Source organism: Equus quagga, chromosome 5, assembly GCF_021613505.1.
Source record: "Equus quagga isolate Etosha38 chromosome 5, UCLA_HA_Equagga_1.0, whole genome shotgun sequence".
Classification (NCBI taxonomy): Eukaryota; Metazoa; Chordata; class Mammalia; order Perissodactyla; family Equidae; genus Equus; species Equus quagga.
Genome location: NC_060271.1, coordinates 11,217,687 through 11,224,486, shown reverse-complemented (window position 1 = coordinate 11,224,486; position 6,800 = coordinate 11,217,687).

Sequence of the window (6,800 nt, the reverse complement as noted above, 5' to 3'; positions counted from 1 at the left end):
CCAGAACAGGAGGCTGGACCAACCAAAGCAGGTGTCCAACTCTGGGCCACTCAGCTTTGGGAAGGGGAATGGGGTCACATAGGACTAACATGGCTGCCAAGCTACTCCTCCGGGAGTCATTCCCATAGTCACGGGGATTGGTGGGTGGGCTGTTGCAAGAGAAGGGAAATTGTCATGAGCAGAGCAGGTACCCGAAAGATGTCTATCACATATCGATAATGTAATGTGACTAAATGCTCATGAATTCCAGTTCCAGACTATCCTACTGACCTACTCTGTGACTTCAGGCAAGTCCTGACCTTCTTAGGGCAGCAGTTTCTTCCTTGGCACACAAGGGAGAGTGGGACTAAGTGTTCTGTTGGGCTCCTTAACTCTCCGGGACTTGGGGCCAATTACTTACCCTCTTTGAACCTCAGTTTTCTCATCTGTAAAATAGGAGTAATGATATCCACTCACAGAGTTATTGTAAGACAGTAGGCGTGAAAATATCTAACATGGATTGGGTACAGAGACGCTGAAGAAATGTGAGTGTCTAGTAGATTTAGACTGAGGTGGCTGCCCAGCTCACAGTGATTCCCGCCGAGGGTCACAGCTGTGATAACCCACGTGTTTGGGAGACTCGCTCCTCCTCTAGTCGTGAGCTGCCGTCACCCGACAACGACGTGCTAAGGGGGGAGCATGGGTCCCAAATTGGATCACTCGGGTGCTTCTCTGGGGCTTGTTTCCAACTGCAGCTCTTTTGTCTCTGTTTGCAGAACTGTAGGGACTGGAGCATGAAGCTGCTGACAGCCAGGTCCCCAACCTCGTGGAGAAAGTGGTCTGAAAGTGAAGCTGACATGAGACGATGTTTGAGTATTTGGTTCCAGACATCCCTAAATCCACTTTCATCCTTGCTGTGATTTATTAGCCAATACATCATCCCTGTCATTTTTCTTAAGTTAGTTTGAGTTGGTATTCTGTCACTTGCAACCGATGACTCCTGAAATACCTTCTCCCTTCCCTCTCTAAGCCCCCGTCTCCTTATCTGTAAAATGATGGGGCTGCATCCTGCTCCCTTCATCTCTGCTGCTCTATTACTGTATTCATCAATTTATTCATTCCATCAATTAGTCAGTCAGTCAGCATCCACTGTGCATCTATTCTGTCTCTGGCCCTATGCTGGACAGTGGGACTCTTCTTAGAGGAAAAATTCACATCCCCAGTTCTCAAAACTCACAGACTTACGCAGGGAGGGAGCTGGGAAAGCAGTCAGTGCTGAGTGTGGTAGCGGCTGTGACAAGGGGAAGCACAGCCGCTGTAAGGGAGTCAGAGAAGGAGACATAGCCCCATTTGGAAGGCTTCCTGGAGGAGGTGGCACAAGCTGAGCTTTTCAGATGGGGGTGGGCATGGAGAGAGGAAGAAGGGCATTCCAGGCAGAAGAACCCACCTTTGTACGGGCCCAAAGGAGACAGAGAGAAAGCGGCAGCCTGAGGCCAGAGGGAAGGGGATGCAAGAGATGAACTTATTTGTATTTTCCACCCATTTAACTTCTGGGAAAAAAAACCAACAAAACCTCCATTTTTTAAGCTTGGAAAATCCCCAGGGTGGAGTCTTTGAATGGAGATGACAGGAAGTGACTCTTGACCACAGTAAAGCACTGGAGGGAATGATTCTTCCCCAGCCGGCTGCCCCACGGGTCCGTGGTCCCATCAGGGAAGCCATGCTCAGTGGCATCTAGCGGCTGGTCCTAAGGCTGTTGGACCCATCTAAAAATAGGAAGGCTGGGAGCCTAATGCCAAGCAGACAGCAGAAGAGCAGCCCAGGCAGGCCTGGGAGGAGTGTAAACATCCCTCCTGTGGAGGAAACATACTCATTACATTCTGAGCAAAGGCAGTTCACAATGCGCCCTGGAGAAAACATGCAGTCATTGCCCCCAAACATGCCAAAGCTCTGCTAATGGCTGCATGCCTGCTCCAAAGGCATAAACTGTTCCAGATGCTGCTTCTTGCCTCTGGGAGAGCCCTTCCTTCTTCCTGCCCGAGGTTCTGGACTTTTCCTTGGGGTCTAGCTCTTTGGGAGACATACAGTCAGCAGGGTGTCTTGGGGTAAGTGATTGCCCTCTCTGGGCCTCATAGGAGCAGCCTAGGGGGTCTTGGCCTTAGCGGACTGTTGTGGAGACTATGCCTGCCTGCCTGGTGGGTGTTGAGAGAAGGGTGCCAGGCAGGAAGCCAGGAGCCAGTGCTCTGGGTGACTTGGGGGTGAGGGAGGTGGGCTCTAAACTGGAGTGTTTTCAGTTTCGGCCTCTATCAAGTGGTCTGTAGAGAAGCAGTCATTTGCAAACTCTAAGCCCCAGATGCACTCCGGGATTGCTACCGCTGGATGAGCACTGGAGCGTGGAACTGTCTGCCGGCGACTCCGCGCGGCTCCCTGCCCCTCTGTGAACCTCCACTCCCTCCTCTGTAAACTGGGGGTGGCTTCTGAAATTAACATTTGTTTCCTCTGGTTAAAGAACCCATGCATGCTAATTGTCTATTTTTAAAAAAATTTAATCAACCCTCTTTGAATAGGTGATAGACTCAGATGATTCCAAGTTCCAAAGATGCAAATGATACAGAGTTAAAGTCTTTCTCACTCCTGTTCCATAACCACACAGTTTTCTTCCACCGAGGCAACCATCGTTATTGGTTTCTGGTGTGTTAAATATGTATAAATTTTAAAAACTTTTTATTGAAGCATTAATACATATATATACAGCAAAGTACATATGTCTCAAAAGCACAACTCAGTGAATAATGTTCATAGTTTTAATTGCTAAAAAAAAAAAAGAAGAAAAATTACCCCAAATCCATCACTGAGAGATAAAACTGTTGATATGTTGGTGTATTGTCTTCCCATTCTTTTTCTATGTATGGATATGTTCATAAACATTGGAACTATACTGTGCAACTTTTGTACCCTGTTTTTTATATTTAACATTATATCATGAACATTTCCTCATGTCATGAAAAAATCCCTCAAAAATTTTCTTCTTTCAATGTTTGCCTAATGTTTCAAGGAATGGACCCAACCTCACTGCAGGACTTTAGGTTCAATGTTTCCCCTCTTGTAAATAACACCGTGATGACCATCTTTGAACGTGCATCGTTGAGCACCTCTCTCAAGATGCAGGGAATGGTCGATCACATGGTATGAACTCCAAGTGAAAGGGGTTGGGCACGCCTGACTCCCAGAGTCCTGGGCAGGGACGGCAGGGAAGGCTCTGGCCTAGTGCTGGGTGCACACAGCGGCTCCATGAGTGGCAGCTGAGGGGTCCCAGGACAGGCAAGTGCCTGCTCCTCCTCCCCGAGAGGCCCTGCTCTCTAGGCCCTTCCTCCCTTTGCTTCCTGACAACCACAAAGGAGAGTCTCTGTCTTGTCTGAGTTTTAGCATTTTAATCTTTGGAGTCTTGCCAAGTGGTGAGCTGGTGAATGTTTAACAGCTAGATCTCAGGGCTAGGGGGGTAGGTTCTGATTGTAGCATTTCCAGATTTCTATGGCATAAAACCTCCCCCGCAGCCGATTTCAAACTACCAACATGTCCTGGAAAGCAGAGTTAGAGGAGACACACCTCATCTCACGAGGTGGTGGGCGCTGGCTCCAGCACATCGTCCTCCTCTTTCCACCTGCCCAAGTCTCCTTCTGCTTAACCCCTCCCATTCCGCCCCACCCTGTCATCCAAGGAGATAGAGATGGAACACTTCGTGGGAGGTGAATGTTGCTAAAGAACCAGAACATCTTCCTCCAGTTCCGTGAAGGAGAAACTGAGGCTCCATTTGGTCAGGATGATTGCCCCAGGTCACCCAGCAGGTGATCTTCACAGGGTGTTAGTCCCTGGTCCCTGCTTGGGACACTTCTCAGATAGAAGCCCGTGCTTCTGGCTGTGGAAACGCACTGTTTTTTCTAACCGCTCCTCTTCCTCTTTGGTGACTTCTGTGCCTGGATGTCAAGGGGCCGAGAGACAAGCGGGAAGGCAGACACTGTGAGCAGCTCAGTCCCGGCCGAGAGGTGAGGGCTCTGCAGAAGCCGCCCTGTTCAGTCCTCCAGTCTGGGCTCCCAGCCTCCTCTCTTCGCCCTGTTCCAGACATTGTTGCGGCTCCTCTGCCTCCTTCTAAGGGAAGTGTTTTTTCAGTTTCTACCCTCTTCCACACAGCCACCTGCTTCGTGGGAAAGGGAGCCACCCCAGTTCTGGGGCTAGGTGGGCTCTGATCAGTCCTAAGCAGACCTGCAATTCATTCCTCCTCGCCACTGATTGGCTTAGGGATGGGACAGTGATCCAATTCTGACCAATGAGAGCTGAAGAGACACTGGGGTGGGCGGAGGGGGGCTTTCCTCCCTAAGACACAGGCACTGAAAGAGACAGCTTCTCTCCTTTTTCTGGAGACTTGCAACTCTGTGTAGTTTCGGGTGCTGTAATTATCTCGCCACAGCCTTAAGATGGGGCCGGCCCATGACGGACAGCAGAGCCAAGAGACTCACAGAAAAGGGGAGCCAGAGCCCTAACTACATCCTGCCTCTGACCTTCTTGTTAGGGAGAAAATGTATTTCCTGACAACATAAATTGCTTTAAGTTGAGGTTTTCTGTTACTTGGAGCCAAAAACATCCTAAATGATAGAAACCTTCGAGCCCATCGTCCACACTGCAAGTGCAGTGGCTGTTGTACAACAGGAGTCTTATCACATCGCTTCCTGGTTCCAGTCCTTCAATGGCTTCTTTTCGAAGTTAGGGTAAAGTCTTTGTTCCGTGTCTCCACTCCCCCCATAACGCCTACCCCGCTCCCAGATGAATGCCAGCCCCTGAGTAGGGCCGTTGGTCTTCCTCACTGGCTGTCTGCCGCCCAGATAGAGTCCACCACAGGCAGGTACTTCATAAATACTGTTGAATGAACAGAATCCTGGGCTCCATTTTGGCCTTTGCACTGACTTGCTATGGGACTTTAGGCAAGTCCCTCCCCTTTCTGGACCTCAATACCCAAAGCTGTAAAGAAGGCATATGAGACTGAGGCGGTAGTTTAAGAATGGGGATTAACAATACCTCTTAGCTACTCCATATGATAGTAGTTCTGCTTTTAGTATCCATTGATGGATTAAAAATAAAAACAACTGCAAAGCTTTTAAATGTGGGTATTTATCAGTCACTCAGCATCGACATCCGTTTGAAACACATTCATACTTGTGTGTGAGACATTGGCCATCCTCTTTACAGACAGCCCTGGGGGCCATGCGGATTCCAGGGGCCCTGCCTGAGGGGCCCATAGGCTGGAACTCACTGGGCTAGATCATCTCAGAGGTCTTCAGGCACGAGGGGCTTATGTGTCTAATCTGGGCCACAGGAGTTGTGCAACTTGCTCAGGATCACACAGCAAATGAGTAGTGGGTTCAAACTCCCTCTTCTTCAGCCCGGCTCCCTTGGCCCAGCCAGCCTGGCTGACGGCACCTCCCCCTCAGCTTCCCTGGAAATGAGAAGCGGGGAGCCTGGGAGCCCTGAGATTGCCCAGGGTTCAGGGGTGAGGCAGATGGCAGAACGCAGAACGCTGACAGCCCGAAATGACACGGAACATACTTCAGATGCCGGGTGTGTGGTTAGGAGCGGCTGGAATTACACCCTCAGGGCTGAGCCAACACTGTCTCAGTCCGAGCCTGAACGGAGTCTGGACCCTGCTGAGGCAAGAACCGTGGGGGGCGTCTGGGCCCCCGGCTGCAGAGCTGAGCAGAGAGGCAGTGAGGGCAGGAGGCAGATTCCCAGCTGGAACTCAGGCACAGGGTTCTTTTGCCTTTCCAGACATGTGTGGTCATTTGTTTGTTCATCCATTTATCGTTCATTCATTCATTCAGCAAGGCAGTTGGTCAGTCACTCAACAAATGCTCGCTGAGCCGTGCCGCTCTATAGCCTGGCCTAGGGTCCGTGGAGGAACTGAGCACAGAGGGAGGCAAACGCAGAGCATGTGCTGAAGTCTCTCTGGGTGCGGTCAGGCCAGAGGCACCAGCGGGACTTTTGCCTGGGGAAGGAGAAATTGGGAGATGGCTTCCAGGGGATAAAGTGGTGATCTTCTGGGAGCAGTTGTTAGAGGACAAAAAGGAGTACAGCAGGCAGGCCAGGCAGTCTCTCAGAGGGAAAGATGGGACTTCTTGTTAATAAGGGTCTTAGGAGATTGAGGGAATGGGAAAATAAAGGAGACTATTTGCATCTAAAGCTGGCAAAGCCGGTTCTGCTCACTTGGTTAGCGAAGTCTCCCTGGCCCTCTGGCCGACAGGAGCTCTGTAGAGAGTGTGTGTGCGAGCAGGAAGCAGGGCACGGGGGATTGGTGGGGATGAGGCAGTAGGGCCTCAGCTCAGGTCAGTTGGTGCCCGCCAGCTGTGTTAGTGGTGTGGTCTGGCTCCTGAGGGGATGGGGAGCCACTGAAGGTGTGGGAGCAGGGGCCACTGATGAGCATTGCTCTAGCTGCTGAGTAGAGAAGGAATCAGAGGGGAGGGAGGGAGACAGCCAGGCGGCTGCTGCAGTGTGAGAACTGATACTGGCCTGGAGGAGGAGTGACACAGAGGGACAGGAGAAGAGAGTGGATTTGAAAGAGATTTCTGAGAACTGACTGGTCTCGGTGACTGGAGGTGGCTGGAGAGGGAGAGAAAGGAATAGAGGATGATGGCCAGTTCCTGGTTGTGTGACGAAGTCGATATTGAAGTCACTCTCTGAGAGGGATGGCTGGAGGTTGTCTCTCTTCCTGGTCTGGGGTGAATGGGAACGAGGGTCTGATGTTCCCCGAGAGCCAAGCCTTGGTTCCCACCTCA